The following is a 19,156-nucleotide window of genomic DNA, read 5'->3' as shown; positions in this document are numbered from 1 at the left end:
AAATAGACTGTTCCATAATTACAGCTGAAGATTTTAACATCTATTTATGAATAAGTGATAGACTATGTACCCAGAAAAATCACTGATGTTTTAGAAGATCTGAGCTATATTATCAAGAAAATTAAACTAATTAACATTTATAGGTCATTATACCCTAAGTTATAAACCATACATTATTTCATGTGCACAGGGAATGAGTTCTAAGCTATATAATATGCTGACTAAACATTTTCCTTCCAAGATTGGGAGTCAGACAAAAATACTTACTCTTGGGGCAGCTGGGTGGCTCAGTTGGTAAAGCATCTGCCTTCAGCTCAGGTCTTGATTCGAGGGTCCTGGGATTGAGCTCCATGTTGGGCTCCCTGCTCAGCGCAAAGTCTGCTTCTCCCTCTCCCTCTGCCCCTATCCGACTCCTTGTGCTTACTCTCTCTCTCTTTCTCTCAAATAAATAAAATCTTTAAAAAAATGCTCTGCCTACTTGTGATTTCTCTCTCTGTGTCAAATAAATAAATACAATCTTAAAAAAAAAATACTCATCCTCCACAAATATTGCACTGCAGGTCTCTACCACTGCATTAACACAAGAAAAGTAAATAAAATGCATAAAAACCAGAAAAGAAGTAGTAAAAATAATTTTATTCTCAAATCACATGGCTATTTTTGTGGATAATCCTACTTAAATTAATAAAATAGTGATAGCATAGGTTGCAAAATCAGTCATATTTCTGTATAAAAATACAATGTAAAACAATCATTTTTGTATAATAGCTATAAGAATTTGAAATGAAAATGGGGAAAACACCATTTCTGATGACATCAAAATATGAATGTTTAATAAAATATGCACAAAATATACGTTGAAAAAAAGAAAAATTCCCAGTGAACTGAAACAAGACCTAAGGAAATGGAGAAATACACCACATTCATGGAATGGAAGAATCAATATTATTTTGATGCTTATTGATCCAATTTGATCCAAATTGATCTATATATTCAATGCAATCCCAACAAAATTCCCAGCATTTTCTTTTTTTGGTCTTTATTTATTTATTTTTTTTTGTAGAAATTGAAAATCTTACTCTAGTTTTTAGTTGGAAAACCAAGGTCCAACAATAGTTAGATCTCTTTTGGGGAAAAAGAAAAAAGTTAGAGGTCTCACAGTACATGATTTCAAGGCTTACTGTAAAATCACAATTATCAAAATAGTGTGGGTTTTGTATAAACACAAGGAAGGATTAATCAGACAAGATAGAGAGTGAAGAAATAGGCTTCAGTGGTTGCATATATGATACACGTAAGGTCAACTGAGCTTTTCAAAATCACTGGCATAATCCATTGCAGAACTGATAGTTTTCTGGATAAATTGTGCTGGAACTGATATCCATATTGGAAAAAATAAGTCATAAACAATACCTTACATTGTCCACAAGATTACTTTAAGGTAGACTGTAGATGTGAACATAGGAAACTAAAACTGTAGAATTCTAGAAAAAAACATAGAAGAAAATCTATGCAAATTTGGGATTGGCAAAGATTTCTTAGAAAATAAACAAATAAAAGCACCAGTCATTAAAGAATAATACATCAGAGGTCATTAAAACTTTCTGCTCTTCAAAAGACATCATTAGGAAATAAAAAGGCAAGGCACAGGCTAGAAGAAATGATGTGACAAAAGATTTGTATTCAGAGTATATAAGTAATTCTTAAAACTCAATAATAAAACAAATAGTCCCATTAAAAATTAACAAAAAGGAAACTTGAATGGACACTGCACAAAGGAGCATATACTTGACCAATAACTGTACAAAAACTGGTTGCTATCATTAGTTACCAGGGAAATGAAATTTAAACCACAATGAGATAATACTACACACACATTATAATGGCTAAAGTTAGAAAGACTAACAATACCAAGTGTTGATGAGGTAGTAGAGTAACTGAAATTATCACACACTGCTTCTGGGAATGTCAAATGAGATGACTTTTTTGAAAATAGTTCATCTGCCTCTCAAATTTAAACATGCATTTACCAAATAATCTGGCAATTCAATTCCTAGACGACTACCCAACAGAAATGAAGGCATGCCTATATAAAAATTATGCACAAACTTAATTTTAAAAAAAGAAAATCTAAAGATTTTATTTATCTGTCATCTATCTACCTATCTATCTATCTATCTGTCTATCTGTCTATCTAAGAAAGAGAGGAAGAGCATGACCAGGAAGTGGGGAGAGGGAGAAACAGACTCCCCATTGAGCAGCGAGCCTGATTTGGGCCTTGATCCCAGGACCCTGGGACCATAACCTTAACCAGAGGCAGACAATTAACCAACTGAGCCACCTAGACACCCCTATGCACAAATTTTAATAGCAGCTATACTTGTAATTGCCTCTAACTAGAAACAATTCAAATATCCACCTACAAGTGAATGGATAGACAACTTGTGATCTACTCATGGAATGGAATTATACTCAGTAATAAAAATGGAAAAATAGTTAAAAATTACTGGTAAACACAATATAGGGATGGATGGATTTCAAAAACTCACTCAATATGTTTCTGTCAGAACCTGACACAAAAGGTGCATTATTTATGATTCCATTTATACAAATTTCCTAAATAGGCAAAATTACCTTTAATAAGAGAAACTAGGTTCTTGTTTGGCTGAGACAGAGTAGAAATGATTAATTACAAAGCGGCAGGAGGTAACTTACTGCAGTGATGGAAATTTCCTATATCTTGACTGGGATGGTGATTACCTAGTAATAACATATTTTTCCCAACTCATCAAAATCTCTACTTAAAATATGTGCATTTTATTTTATGTAACTTATACCTCAGTTAAGTGTTACCAAATAAATAAGTGGTATTTACCAACTAAGGTAGGGTTGAGAATAGGATGTACTTTATAACATTAAGGTGCTTGTTCTATTTAATGTTTTTATGGATACAATTTTCCTAATCCATATCATGTTAATATATTTAAGGTCATTTTAAAAAAACTGATTGTATTTCAAAAATCCTTTGTTCCTTTTCCCCCCACTAACCTTTAAATTACTCTTCTTTAGATGGAGACACTGAACTGGTTATCTTCACAGATTTCCCCTCCCCATGATAACCACTATCATCTTTTTTCAGTTATGTCCCTTACTTTAAGAGATAGAGGCTGTTACATTAAGAATACAGAATGACCTAATATGTTGGTAACAAAGGTCATACATAAAAGTTAGGTGAGAGTGGTGTAAATCAGATTTTTAGATTTGTGGAGGGTTAAAGCAAAACTGTGACTGTTGGGTAGAATGAAGGGAAGACAGAGATAACCTAACAACGTTAGCCTGTCGGATTCCGAAACTACTTCTCACAGATTCCTGATATTATTTCAGTAAGGCATTAGATCAAGTTTTCAGAGGGTAAGAAACAGTCTGAAATCACAGATAGCTTCCCCTGAGAGATAAGAGTTCTCATAATTTCACTAACTAGAAAAGAATAAAACAAAGAAGCCCAAATGTAGAAATGACACATATGTATATGAATGTTATTTGTTTAGTATTTCTATCCCTAAGAAAATAATAGGCCCTTAAAAAAGGATCTCTTTAGTTCTTAGTACAGTTGGATTTTTCAGGAGCTATTGGGTGGTAATAAAACCAATCTTTGGAAGAACCAAAGGGCTTTTTAGTTCAATGGAATCAAAGCCAATTCCCAAATTTCCAAGTGTCTATTTAAGCACCTGGCCTCTGTTTATCACCCTGAAGGGATGATTAATGGATGAGAACAGTGCAAAACTTGTTCCAAAGTCATGCCAAAAACCAGACTGAAAGTGGTCAGGAGAGATTCCACAGATGATGGCTCACCACCTGATCCATCGTCTTTTTTCAAGAGAGATTTTTTGACAGAGCCTTAAATTGAAAAAGTCAGTAAAGGTTTTCTTTTTATAAATTCTTTTCAGGTTTTAGACCTGAGGATAAAACCAAAGTCTTACAGTTTTACATTACTTAAGTAAGAATAACTCAAGAAAGCCCCTTCTTTCCTCATTCTTATGAACTTTGTCTATTTTAAAAGAACTCCAATATGGCAGTTGCTAGAAGCTTCAGAATCTGACCGTAGGGAGATACCCGCTTTGCAGTCAGATCCAGAGCAGTGCCTCTTAGCAATATGGTAAGAACAGTTATTTGTGTTAGAATCTTTTTTGTGTGTGTGTGCTAGGAGTCATATTCACAGATCTTTTAGCTATTCTTAGAGAGGCATGGTAATTCGGTTTCAATAACCAGTTTCCTTTATTCACATATAAATCCACTTTATTAATTCAAGTTATATGTTTTGGAGAAAATAAATGTTCCTAGAAGATAAACAGCGTACCTTCTGGGCTCCTCTCCAACTCTCTTGAACACCTTTTGCTCCCTGCCTAAATGATATTCAGCACATTCATATTCAGCAATGGACCACCCACATGTGCAGCAACAGCACTTGCCAAGAAGTTAATGTGGTCTATAAGTACGCCATTGAACATTCAGCTGTCTCAGCCTGAGAGCCACTGGGTCAATTCATCCATCTGTGCCCCTTCTGTGCACACGCCCCAACCAATGGTCCTTTAAAAGAACTCAAGGCTTTGAGATATTTGGCACCATTAAGTTTTTAAGGAATGTATAGTTTTAGGAAGGAATGGACACATTTATTTGCAGCTTATTATATATTCATTATTCCTGAGCTAAATATTTAATAAAATACAGGTAGCTCTCAATTCTAGAGATTGCATCAGTCCTTATCTTTATGAAGCCCTGAGTTGATACTCAGATAACAATATATCATGGCAAATATGGTTGAGTATCAGGGGTAAATTGTAGCTTCACTTTCTGTACTCACAGTGGATGGAGTAGGAAAGCAGGGATACTTTTGAGATTAGTGGAAGTGACATCTTACCAGAAAATCCACCAGCTTGTACAGTATTTGTGTGTGAACTAGGGAAAAAGTCCCCTTTATCGAACAGACTGACTTCTATGTCACTGCAGAAGCAGTTGCAAAAGGAATAGAGCCTGAATTTTAGCCCCTTCACCCTGTCAGCCTGACACACTTGGTTGTGAGCGACCATTTCCAAGGCCATAGGATGCTGGAACAAGAAAGCGACTTTGGATCGCATGAATTCAGAACGTAGCTCTGTTGCTGAATAGTTGCTTCCTATAGGACAAGCTGTTTAAGAACTCTAATCTTCACTTTAAGCTTTTGTAAAAATGATAAGAATATTCTCATCCTGCAGGGAATTGTGCATTTTTAAAAACATATTGTGTGCAAGTTGATTAGCATAGTGAGTGACAAACAGTGAAACCTAGCAAGAGAAATGCCTCATAAACTCTAATTTTTATCTAGGAGAGATCAAGCATCAATTCTTCCTTAACCCAAGAAAGAACAGTTTTATTCTCTAGATTAAGCTTTTTTCTAACACTTTAGAAGCTATGATTGGAATATTTTCTGTAACTAGGTAGTAGAACACTAGAAGCACGTGTACGAAGTTACAAATAGGAAGAGAGGTCATTTATCCAGAAGTATTTGTGTTATATAAAGAGAATAAAAAAAAAAATACCTCAGGGCCTGAAATTACAAGACTGAACAAAAATAAATTGATGCCTAGTATCACACCATTCGTGGGATTTTTTTCCCTTTTAGTCGTACTTCATTGCAAATTTTGTACATTGGTATTTGCTTCACATGCTTTCAGTTACATAATTCTGATTCTTGTAAAATTTCCCCACAGTGTACACAATCTTCAGGGAACTGTTTCTTTGATGGAAGCTGGAATAAGAAAGGAATGGCACAAAGCCTGAAGTGATTGGGTTTTGTATTACATGTAAAAAGTCTTTTAGGGATTTCCAGAAAACGCAAGGGAAAAGTTGGGAACATTATAAAAATATGGGTTTAGTATATAAACAGAAATTTTTGGCTTTTCCATATATTGGCTTATAAATGCTCTTCTTGCATTTTGAAGATAAATGCCCTTCTTGTATTGAAGAGGAATGTAGATAGTATTTCTGTCTCTTTTCTGGACTACATAAGAATAAGCAATTGACTTTCTAAACAAATTGTTGCTAGATACTTCACTAATTTGACTCTCCCACAGGACTTCTTAGGTGTAGGATGACAGGATGAGCCAAGGAAATAAAACTGGTCAGAGAACAAGGGTATACTCAGTACAAAATAGGAAGTTTGTGTTTATCTCGGGTATTGGACACCATGCACATTTAATCATGCACATTTTCTATTTCTAAATCTGCTTTCATGTTGTTAAATTTAATGATGCCTAAGTAATTTCTTCTGCATTCTCAGTTATATTCCTGCTCCCTATGCCACCATACATAGTAACTCTTCTAGAGTTAGTTCATTCATAGGCATCATTATAATATATGAAAGAAGTGGTATACCTCTTGAAGGGATAGCCTAAAGGCCTTTACTACCCAAAAAAAAAAAAAAAAAAAAAAAAAGGCAGCACAAAATCAACCCCTGCATCCATTATTGTGGCCCAGCCAAGTGTAGCACTCCAGATACCTCCTTGACCTTGTGTTTCTCTCACCCACTGACAATTGACATGTACTATGTATCAATGAAATTTTTTTAATGTAAAAAAAAAAGCAAAAATAGTTTTATATTCTCTCTGTCTTAGGAATATTTTGTGCAATGTTTCTAAAAAGAGAGATTTCTAACAATTTCATTTTATCCTACTGTTCTTAAAATAATATACATTGAGGAAAGTAGCAATCAGATTCTCTGTTTGAAGGCCAGCTTTCTTTGTGTATTTAGGTGAATGATGTAACCTCTTTTCCTTCTCACCAAATGTTTGGATCTTTTTGAGGGATGATCTGCAAACCAGGCAAGGAAAGTAGTCTGCATTAGTTAAGTAATTATGATGTTCATATTAACTTTCAAGATTTGCAGCTCAAGCCAAGTAATATCCCTTTGCATATTTGCCCTTCTCAGACTCAGTGAAGACTAAAATAAGTTAATATTTGTGAAAGTACTTTGCAAACTGTAAATTCCTGTATAAATTTGAGAAAAATTTTTGTCCCTTAAGATTTTTCTTGCTCTAAGAGTCCTTGGTTGTAGTGGTAAATTATAGTAGAATAACTTTTAAGCCCCAGATGTATAATTTTCATAGGTGTCTCAAATACTGGAGAGGGTGATGGGTATGCTGTATGGTATACAGAAGTAGTAAGTGAAGTACAGAGCCTTTTCTCTTCTCTCTTCATACATGTCTTTCCTCTACCAATAATCAGCCATCTTTATTTTGGGAGGACCTCTCCATGTTATTTTTCTTTAGAACATGTATTTTGTTTTTGTTTTTGTTTGTTTTGTTTTGTTTAGCTTGATTTTTATTTACTTATATGAGAGAGAGAAAGAGAGAGAGAGCGAGAGAGCATGAGCCCGGGGAGCTGCAGAGACAGAGGGAGAAGCAGGCTTCCTGCTGAGCAAGGTGCCCAATGCAAGACTTGATCCTAGGACTTTGTTATCATGACCTGAGCCAAAAGCAGATGCTTAACCAACTGAGCCACCCAGATGACCCAAACATGTGGTTTTTATACATACAACATTTACTTAGATATTTCCTTGTAAAATAGCAGTGGATATATATATTTCATTTCCAAACTTTCTTTGCCCCCTTAGCAATTTCCTATTTATGTGCCAAATGCGAAAGCTAATTGTTTCATCAAATCCAAGTCATCTTTTAAAGTGTTTGAACCAGACCCTAATCGAAACCTATTCAGAATCATATTATTCATATTTTGCATAATTTCTAGCAAAGTACATTCAGAGTTTTAGAGTTAAAGCAGTTATTCATTTAAGTTGAAATGTTATCTGGCAAATACATATATTTATTTTATATTGCCCTAGACAGTATATATTTGGTGTGTAAGCCAATAACTACTTTGTATAAATATTTTGTTTTTTAGGTCAGAGGTGATTCAATTGTGTTGAAATATAGATTCATTAAAGTTTAAAGAAAGTAAATGGGCATTCATTTATTTTTTTTTTAAGATTTTATTTATTTATTTGACATAGATCACAAGTAGGCAGAGAGGCAGTCAGAGAGAGAGGAGGAAGCAGGCTCCCTGCCAAGGAGAGAGCCCGATGTGGGGCTCGATCCCAGGACCCCGGGATCATGACCTGAGCGGAAGGCAGAGGCTTTAACCCACAGAGCCACTCAGGTGCCCCAATGGGCATTCATTTAAATTTGTCTAATCGAGTTTTAAAATTGCTTCAGTTTCCTATGGTTCTAACATTACTACTTACTTTCTTTTTTTCTTTTCTTTCTTTTTTTTCTTTTTTGTGGGAGGGAATATAGTAAAAAAATTAATATTTATTTAAATCTATTTCCCCAGTGCTATAACTATTTTATACAGACTATATAAAATCTGTAAATAGAATAAATTGCATATGCAGATCCACTTGAATCTCCAGAGATAGCTTTCTAACCCAGCTAACTTCATAAAATAATTACTGGTTTTGAGAACTAAAAAACCTAATTGGAAGTGTCCTTGGCAGTAACTAAATGGATCTATTATTAGTAATATTTGCTGATTATACCATGTTTGTTAATTTTTTATCATTTTAATAAAGAATTTTGACTTTGTATGGCAGATCCCTGCCCAAATGAAATTATGAACTCCTCTGAGAAGAGACTTAAATTGGGGGAAGATTTGGGGTGCCTGGGTCGCTCAGTGGGTTAAAGCCTCTACCTTCGGCTCAGGTCATGATCTCGGGGTCCTGGGATCAAGCTCCACATCTGGCTCTCTGCTAGCAGGGAGCTTGCTTCCCCCTCTCTCTCTGCCTGCCTCTCTGCCTACTTGTGATCTGTCTCTGCCAAAGAAATAAATAAAATCTTTAAAAAAGGGACGCCTGGGTGGCTCAGTTGGTTAAGCAGCTGCCTTCGGCTCAGGTCATGATCCCAGCGTCCTGGGATCGAGTCCCACATCGGGCTCCTTGCTCGGCAGGGAGCCTGCTTTTCCCTCTGTCTCTGCCTGCCATTCTGTCTGCCTGTGCTTGCTCTCGCTCCCTCTCTCTCTCTGACAAATAAATAAAAAAAATCTCACAAAACAAACTGAGGGTTGCCGGGGGGAGGGGGTTTGGGAGAAGGGGGTGGGATTATAGACATTGGGGAGGGTATGTGATTTGGTGAGTGCTGTGAAGTGTGTAAACCTGTTGATTCACAGACCTGTACCCCTGGGGATAAAAATATATGTTTATCAAAAATAAAAAATTAAAAAAAATAAATAAATAAATAAATAATCTTAAAAAAAAATTGGGAGAAGATTTTTACAATGGAAAGCATATCACATTAAATACTGATGTGGATATGTGTGGCTTGAGCATTTAGTGGCTCTTTAAAACAGACCCTTTTTTGCAAGAATTAATTACCCAACCATACTACTTTTGAAAACCCTACCTGGTTGCCTGTTTCAGTATGAGTGATTTCTTTCCTAATAACCAATCACAGGATTCTTAGTAAATTGTCATCTTTGCCTCCAATCATCATTTTCATTTAGCAAACATCCCTGGAAGCCATTTTCTTGGGCTGTCATTTTAATGGCCTCTGCCTTCCTAGAGATTAAGAAGAAGGCTAAATTATTAATACTTGAAGATGATTTTAGAAGAATTTATAAAATTGGGTCTTTTATTCATTCCACCTTACAGATATTGAAGTAAAAATACTTAAGACAATTTGAACTCATTATAGTTAAGTAATTTTCTAGTATATGTGCTGCCAAAGCGAGCACTATAGTTAAGTAATTTTCTAAGTTGGTATTTCTATAAACACACTTCCTCTAGATATTTAATCATTCAAAATCTATCTGTAAAGGAAAATTGAATTATATGGTAAAATATTATATTCAAATGAACTTACATTATTGAAGCAAACTATTAAAAAACTACGTTAAGGGATGCCTTGGTGGCTCAATCAGTTAAGTGTCTGCCTTAGGCTCAGGTCATGGTCCCAGGCCCAGGATCAAGTCCCACATGAGGCTCAGTGGGGAGCCTACTTCTCCCTCTGCCTGTCCCTCCCCCTGCTTCCTGCTTGTGTGCTCTTTCTTTCTCTCTGACAAATAGATAAATTAAATCTTAAAATCAAAAAAAAAAACCACTAAGTTAAAAGTTTGCACATAAGTCTAAGCATTTTCCTTCACTGGCTTTTTTAATTATGAAAAGAACATTGGAATCTACATAATTTAAGTTACTTAATAACTATTGTACTTTATGCTAATATATTTTAATAAAGGATATGAATTGTATGAAGTTATTTCATGAGCATAATCTGAGAATCCTACTATATGGTGGGGGGGTGGGCAAAATAAGTGATGGGGAGCGTCAGATACAGGTTTCCAGTTATGGAATAATCAAGGCACAGGGACACAAGGCACAGCATAGGGAATACAGTCAACAGTGTTGTAATAGGGTTGCATGGTGACAGAAGGGTTCCTGCAGTTGTGGTGAGAATAGCATAATGTATATACTTGTGCAATTGCTACATTGTACTCCTAAAACTAGTATAACATTGTATGCCAACTACTCATTACTTCAAATCTAAAAAATATTGAAGAAGAATCAATGAAACAAGATGGGATTGGGAGGGAGACAAACCATAAGTGACTCTTAATCTCACAAAACAAACTGAGGGTTGCTGGGGGGAGGGGGTTTGGGAGAAGGGGGTGGGATTATGGCCATTGGGGAGGGTATGTGCTTTGGTGAGTGCTGTGATATGTGTAAACCTGGTGATTCAAAGACCTGTACCCCTGGGGATAAAAATATATGTTTATAAAAAATTAAAAAATTAAAAAAAAATTACAAAAAAAAATTACAGAAAAAATAATGTCATAACAATGACTGATCATTTGAAATGTATTGACTGTCTCTAAACAGGAAGACAAAGTATGGATAAACATTTCTCTGTCTCAAGTACAAAGGCTTTTCAGTTAAATGATTTGCTTGGGTTATAAATTGTTACATGTCTCACAATTTTTTTTTTTTACACACTTTAAACAAATCATTAAGTGAGAGATGTTGTCACTGACTTCACAGCTGTATAATTTAGTTGTTTCGTTTTTGTCCCCCCAACCCCCTGCACACATATTGACAAGTTATCACTGTTGAAAAATCTCTTGACATTCAGTTATTGCTACTGTAACATTCACTTTAATTCTAAGATAAATTGTTCTTTATCAGATACAATAGTTTCTTTTGTCAATATTACTTAGATATTTTCCTCTTTTTTTCATTCCCTCTTCGTATTAATTTACCATCTTTCTAGTCAAATAAGAATAGGCAGAATCCATCAATTCACCAGTGATTCCTTTATTACTTTCTTTTAACGAGATAAGGCCTAATATTAACTATTAAATAAAGGAAACACAAGTGAGTGTACTGATTCTTTTTAAAAATTTTCCTCTGACTTCACAGAATTAAATCTATTTGGTCCTCTGAATGCTTCTTATGCCTCCACTTCAAGGATACTAATCTTTACATAGTTCAAAATCAAAACATTAAGCTTTCAGAAGAATGGGATACCATGAGGTAATGCATTCTTCACTCATCCAAGATGAGATGCATACAGTCATTCTCCATCTCAGTTAGAAACTCTAGTGTCCATTCAAGTGTCTGAAGATTGAAAACTTAGTTTACCACAGTATCCAGTCAGGACAAGTGCGAATTGGGTGCTTATCTGCAATGATTTTTTAATTAATCAGCCTTTCTTTGTTTCTCAAATCATGTTTTGTTTTGTTTTTAAGATTTTATTTATTAATTTGACAGAGATTACAAGTAGGCAGAGAAGCAGGCAGAGAGAGAGGAGAAATCAGGCTCCCTGCTGAGCAGAGAGCCCAGTGCGGGGGCGGGGGGGGGGGTGCTAGAGCCCAGGACCCTGAGATCATGACTTGAGCCGAAGGCAGAGTCTTTAACCCACTGAGCCACCCAGGCGCCCCTGGCTGTTTTGTTTTAAGAGTATCTTATTACAGGTTTCTTGCCCAGGGCTTCTCACTCATCCAGTCCACTCTCTTCTTTTCCACCTGTTATAGTTAAAAACTGTAAAATAGATTTGTATCATATTCCTGATTAAAAACTTAGAAAAACCCCCATTTCCATAGACGTAATTCTTTCTTTTCTTTTTAAAGATTTATTTACTTATTTGGGGGCGGGGCAGAGGGACAGAGAAAGAGCAAATCTCCAGCAGACTCCCTCTTGAGTGCAGAGCCCTACATGGGGCTTGATCCCAAAACCCTGAGATCACGACCTGAGCTAAAATTAAAAGGGACACTTGGGGCACTTGGGTGGCTCAGTGGGTTAAAGCCTCTGCCTTAGCTCAGGTCATGATCCCGGGGTCCTGGGATTGAGCCCCGAATTAGGCTTTCTGCTCAGCAGGGAGCCTGCTTCCCCCTCTCTCTCTGCCTGCATCTCTGCCTACTTATGCTCTCTGTCTGTCAAATAAATAAAATCTTTTTGAAAAATTTAGATAAAACTAAGGGGGACACTTAACTGACTGAGCCACCCATTCACCCAAATTTTGTTTTCTTTTTAACATGACTCAAGATTCATTAATTTGAAGAGAAAATATTTATGGTTCCAATGATTGCAAATTATTTCTTCTGTCCTGTGGAGGAGTGACAGTTGCATAGATTTTTGCTATAAATTATGTCTAATAGATCACAATGAGTAATCTACTGCCTTAGCTAGGTTATGATTCTGACTAAACACAATGTGACTTGACTTTGTTTGTTAGTTTCTGCTAAAAATGCGTACAGGCACAGAGCTATGATTCTTGTGATTTTAGAAGCCTTAAAAAGAAAAAACAACAGTGCATCATCAGTGTTTTAAGGTTCCTCAGTTCTCTGTGGCTACTCTTACTGTGATAATAAATACACATTTGAAAAATTTTAAATTGTTTTATTATTTTTGATACTTTGCAAGTGTGTTTTAATAATATTCCTTGATTATTAACATTTTGATTATTAATTTAGTTTTCATTCAGTTTGTTGATATCCCTGAGTTCATTCTGGGAAGTAAATATCAGTAGGTTTTCTCCTATTTAAGTGAATACAAGTTAAAGTAATTGGAGAATAATTGAATTATATGGTAAGTAGCAAACATTTTATTATACCAAAGCACATCATAAGTTAGAACTCACATATTCCTGTCCTATTCAAGCACATGAGTGTGTTAGCAGTTATGTAACAGCTGATGAGACCTGTTCTTCAAAAGTGCAGGGTTTGGTAGGAAGGATAGGCACCACATGCTACAGTTGTATCAGTCCTGTGGAAATTCTAAAATATTATCTATAATATATTCATTTTTCTCCACGAAAGGCCATGCTTTGTTTCTTCTCTTCTTTATCCCTCCATAAGCTATTCTTGTCTATGAACAATTTCTTCTTTAAGATCTACAAAGATGTCAGTATGTCCCCTATGAAGCCTACCTTTGATCCCAATAGAGAGTATTAATTAATCTTCCAAAGAAGGTCCCATAGTATTTATCATTCTCTGTTGTAATTCTTCAGTGGTCTTGGGCATACTTATTTATAAATTCTATTTTATAATAGAATATAATAATCCAGCTGTTCATTGGCTTTCTTAATCACTCATAGTTGAACATTTTCTTGTGTATTAGTAATGTTGTATTCTGAATTCAGATTCATTGAGGCTTAATTAAGAGAAATTCTCTGTGGTCTAAATTGAGAGCCTGTCTTTCAAAAGCAACTTGATATTGGATTTACTCAAGTGCTCCAGTGGTGTCACTGGACAAGGATGATTTTTTTGTTAATGTAAATTTTTTTGTCATCTTCTTTCCTGATGAGGGGAAAATTTTTTTCTAGTAGACTCTGTCTGAGACAGCTATTTTTACTGATGTTGATTATATGTGGTGGCCTCTTTTCTACCTTCTCATCTTGCACTGGCCCATTAACCTCATCTTCTATGGGCCTTAAATTGTACTCCTAAGAGTATAATGACCAACAACACTCCTTTCTTCTCTATACTCTTATTCAGTGCTGTGTTTTCAGTTCTGTGCTTTTTGACCCTCAATGAATAATTCTTTCATGCTTGCAAGCTTAGAGAAGCATCTAAGAAAAATTTCGGTTCTACATTAACATTTTAGACCAGGAAAGTGACATGTCATAGCTTCTTACTGTATCTTGAACTTTTAGCTGACGCATAAAATTGTATTTAAATCTCAACTTACTTTTCAAAAGATATTTGCAAAATAGAGTAAATGTATTTTTATATAAATTCTATTTAAAATTTTGAACAATTAAATAATTTACCTACATATATTTTAAGAACCAAGATTCATATATATATAATGTATCTAAAAATTATCTGCTAGTTTAGATAATATATGTAGTTCTGGGTCATTTAGTCTAAAAAGATTTAAACTGGGACAACGTTGCATAAAAATTAAACTAGAATATAAAAGAGAAAAAAATTTCTTGGCATGCCTGCTGGAAGGAGGAAAAATGCCCAGAAGATAAAAAGGAAAAAAAAAATTATGAATTCTTTCTGTGTTCAGCCAGCAGATGTCATGTTTGGTTGTCAAAGCCTATGATTATTATAAGGGTGTTTCCTTAGTATTATGGTATGCTTCTTACAAAATGGTTGTATAAATATTAAATGACTGGTTCTGAAATCAGAAAAATTTGTGTATTTGTGGGGTATTTTTTGTTTTATTTTGTTTTGTTTTTTACTTTTAAAAATTATTTCTTAAATAAAATTAGAAAGCTCTTTTCTTTGCTGGTTAATCCAAAACAGATTTAGTACAGATTTGCTGAGACATAAGCAATAATATCTATATTTAACTGTAACTAGTCAAGATTTTGTCTTTTTTTTTTTAAGGTTTTATTTATTTATTTATTTGAGAGATTAGAGAGAGTACATGAAAGCAAGCAGGGGGACGGACATAGGGAGAGGGAAAGCAGACTCCATGCTGAGCTGAGCTTGATCTCATGATCTGAGACGATGAACTGAGCCCAAATCAAAATTCAGACACTTAACTGACTGAGCCACTTAGGCACCTCAAAATTATTTATCAGTCATTATTTTTTACTACTCAATATTCCTTCCATATCATCTAAAAACTTTTTCACCACTAACTCTGAGGTGTTGCAATTCAACTACAATTTAAAAATTAACAAAGTAATAAAGTAAAATCTTCAACTAAAACAAAACTTTCTCTACAAGTCAAAGTCTAAATTTGTAATGGGGCCTGTTTTATCTGATTATTTATTAACATCAAATGCTGTACATCATCACCTTTCCTATTCTGTTCCTAAATTCATCTATCATATGAGATATTGGAACAAATCTTCTCTAAATTATTTCCTATAATGATGTTCCATGAACTGGTATTACATATTATGCTATAGTAATACAGATATATCAAATCAGATAAAATATTTAGAAAATATACTGGAGGGAAGCCTGGGTGCTCAATCATTAAGTGTCTGCCTTCAGCTCAGGTCATGATCCCTGGGTGGTGGGATCGAGTCCCACATTGGGCTCTCTGCTCCACAGGGAACCTGCTTCATCTTCTCCCTTTGCCTGCCACTCACCCTGCTTGTGTTCTCTCACTCTTTCTCTCTGACAAATTAAATGAAAAAAATCTTTAAAAATAAATAAATAAAATAAAAATATACTGGAAATCCTTCATAATAATCTGCAATTAAATGTAAAGATGATGGAATTTTACATTGAAATTTGATCTATTTGGAATACTTAAGCATTAGATGAACTTGAAAAGAATCTTGATAAACAAATTCATATTAATCACGGAGTCCTGAGGATTTTTTTGACTTTCAAGGTTAAACTGCTTCAATAACCTTAAAAGTATTTATTTAGGTAAACAATAACATCCTGAATTATGGCAATTTGCATTTATGACAGGCAGCCAGTTACTCTCCAGGCAGTCAACAAAGAAAATAGGATTAGATTACAGGTATTAGAAACATGAAATGGAATTTATAAATTAGTATGCTTAGTACAATTAAAGTAGTACAATAAAGAGTAGGCACCCTATAGACTTGAGACTCAGAGGTGCTTTAAAGGCCACTTTGTGGAAAGTCACCCACCTAAGCCCTGCTAAATGACTGGTAGGTGTTGACCGAAAAAAACCCTGATGAAAGAAAATCAGTCTTCTGAGGTAGGTCATTCATTACACAGTCAGAAAGGATTGGTAGAACATTTCAACATCAGATTTTTTTTAAATTAACATACAATGTATTATTCATTTCAGAGGTACAGAGGTACAGGTCTGTGATTCATCAGTCTTACACTGTTCATAGTGCTCACCATAGCACATGCCCTCCCCAATGTCCATCCCCCAGCCATTCCATCTCTCCCAACCCCCTCCCCTCCAGCAAACCCTCAGTTTGTTTCCTAAGATTGAGTTTCTTAAATATGTTTCCTTTTAATATCCACCCACTGGTAGTCACCTTATTTCACAGATTGGTTAAAATTTGACTGATTCTCTTTCTCTGATAAAATTTCAGGTTATAGAAAACTGCATCTGCCTATTTTTGAGAGACTTTTTTGTTCTTTTCAATGCCAAACAAACTGCAAGTTATGACTCTACTCTCTCTACTCATTCCATTGGAATGCATCATTCATTTTATGAACAAAGTGATGCTTAGAACTAAATTGAGAGAGCATGAGCATCTATGCAGGCATATCAGTGGGGAGAGGGGCAGAAGCAGGAGAGAGAATCCCAAGCAGAATCCTGGCTGACGATGGAGTCCAGAGAGGACTCAATCTCAGGACCCTGACATCATGACCTGAGCTGAAATCAAGAGTCAGAGACTTAACGAGCTGAGTCACCTAGGCGTCCCTGGATGCTTACTTATAATCAAAACCCCTACTTCTTTATCTAGGCTACCATTAAATGCACATCCTCAATAACATTTGGTCTCAAGTACAAGTTATCAATGATGTTTTGGGTATTGATTTCCTTATTCAGAATATTATTTTCTCTCATCTAGATTTTGCTCTGAAGAGTTGTGGGCATGAATTTGTACTATCACTTAGTAATAAGGAAAAGTACCATAAAAAGATTAAAATATATGTTTATAAAAAATAAAAAATTATATTAAAGAAAAAAACAAAAACAAACCAAAAAAAACAAAAAAACAATAAAGTACTTGTGATGGCTCTTTTCTAGAGATCTCCTTCTATGCAGGAGATCTCCTTTCAATCCATTTTCAATTCAATAGAATATCCATAGAACATTTTTTCCAGTGCATATAATGTTGATGTGGGAGAATTTTTCAAAAGTTACTAAAATTCAGATATTTAATTCCATGTGTTTAAATTCACTTATAAACTTAACAAAATTCACATTCGGTTCATCTGATACTGTTTTTTTTCCCAGTGAACATCTCTGGGATAATAGAGACTATCACTTCTATTCTTAGTGGGCAAAATCCATCCTTTAATTATCTATTAGTAATTTTTATGAGCCAGCTCTTCTGCAAGCACTAGATGATAAATGACTAAGTAAGAAATATGAAAAACCGGGTAAGAGAATTTCCTGCAAAGAGAAACCCATAAGGAAAAACCCTTCAGGACATTAATATTTAAACTAATTTTATGAAAGAAAAACAGAAAAGATGTTGAAGGAGAGGAGTGATAAAGGTACACCTTATTAACTCATCGTTCAGTAAGAACTACAAAGCTTTTGAAAAATCTAAGAAATGTTAGCAATCTCTATGAGGACAGAGGCTGTACTTCATTGTATCCCCACTGGCAATATATTATATGGCATTTAATAGGTTCTCCTTAGATATTGTTAATTTAACTTAATAAATAAATACTTATAGGTAAAAAATGGAAGGTATGAAAATAACTATATTATAGAATATCAAGAAGTTAGATCTATAATTCAAATGGTCTGTGCACTTTCCAATTTGATAACTGAAAAAAAAAAACCAGAGGATTTGTATATGTCATATACATGATAGACATTTCATATATCCTTAAAATCTGAATAAAGTCTTCTTTGTTATTGGTCCAAATACTCATGTCATTATTAAGTCATTGGGTATTTTCAAATGTATTGACCAAACACAATATAAACACAAATTATCATTTTCACTGACTTTTTTTTTTTTGACAGAATTGATCATTCACTTGCTGATATACTACTTTTGACTTCTAGGATGCCACAAGTTTTATTTTCCTCCCATTCGCTGATTTGTTCCATCTCAGGCTTTGTTGAGGTTGTTATCTGCTCTCACCTCTCTTAACCTTGGATTGCCCCAGTGGTCAAGCTTTAGGCTTTTTTTTTTTTTTTTTAAGATTTTATTTATTTATTTGAGAGAGAAAGAGAGAGTGTACAAGGGGGAGAAAGGGCAGAGAGAAAGGGAGAAGGAGTTTCCCCACTGAGCAGGGAGCACAACTCAGGGCATGATCCCAGAACTCTGAGATCATGACCTGAACCAAGGGCAGATGCTCAGCCAACTGAGCTACCCAGGTGCCCCAGGCCTTAGTCTTCTTTTCTATATACTCATAGTCCCTTGGTGATCTCTTCAGTCTCATGGCTTTAAACTTAAAATCTATTTATATGCTTATGGTTAATAAGATTATAGATCTAATTCTGGCCTCTCTGGAATTCTAGACTAGTATATACCATTTGATGTCTCCATTTAGATCATTCAGATCAGGAGGGAAACAAACCACAAGAGACTCTTAATCTCACAAAACAAACTGAGGGTTGCCGGGGGAGGGGTGTCCATTTGGTGGGCATATGGACATTGGGGAGGAATGTATGTGCTATTGTGAGTGCTGTGAAGTGTGTAAACCTGGTGATTCACAGACCTGTACCCCTGGGGATAAAAATATATGTTTATAAAAATAAAAAATTAAAAAAAAATAAATAAATAAAAAAAAATTAAAAAAATAATAACTTCTGAAGTTCTCCCCTAGAATTTGATCTTCCCATAGTTTTTCACTTCAGTTGATGGAAACTCCATTCTTTCAGTTCCTTAGACCAAAACACTTGTGGCCGAGCTTGATTCTTCTCTTCCTCTCACACTGTTCATCTAATCAACTAGGAAATCTTCTTATATCTATTCCCAAAATTCTCCAGAAAATTGGTTAGATGTTAATAATGACTTTTCAAGTAGAAGAATTACTCCCGGGATAC

The 19,156-nt window shown here is 34.9% G+C and overlaps 1 protein-coding gene across 1 annotated transcript in view; it reads left to right on the top strand.

Annotated features, from left to right (window-relative positions):
- The window catches only part of MDGA2 (MAM domain containing glycosylphosphatidylinositol anchor 2), an 844,384-nt gene that overhangs the window by 726,679 nt on the left and 98,549 nt on the right, over nt 1–19,156 (top strand). The gene's annotated exons all lie outside the window — the stretch shown is intronic.

The sequence above is a fragment of the Mustela nigripes genome, chromosome 13 (genome assembly GCF_022355385.1).
Source record: "Mustela nigripes isolate SB6536 chromosome 13, MUSNIG.SB6536, whole genome shotgun sequence".
Classification (NCBI taxonomy): Eukaryota; Metazoa; Chordata; class Mammalia; order Carnivora; family Mustelidae; genus Mustela; species Mustela nigripes.
Note: the sequence above shows the minus strand (reverse complement) of the source record. Positions and strands in the feature narration are given on the sequence as shown.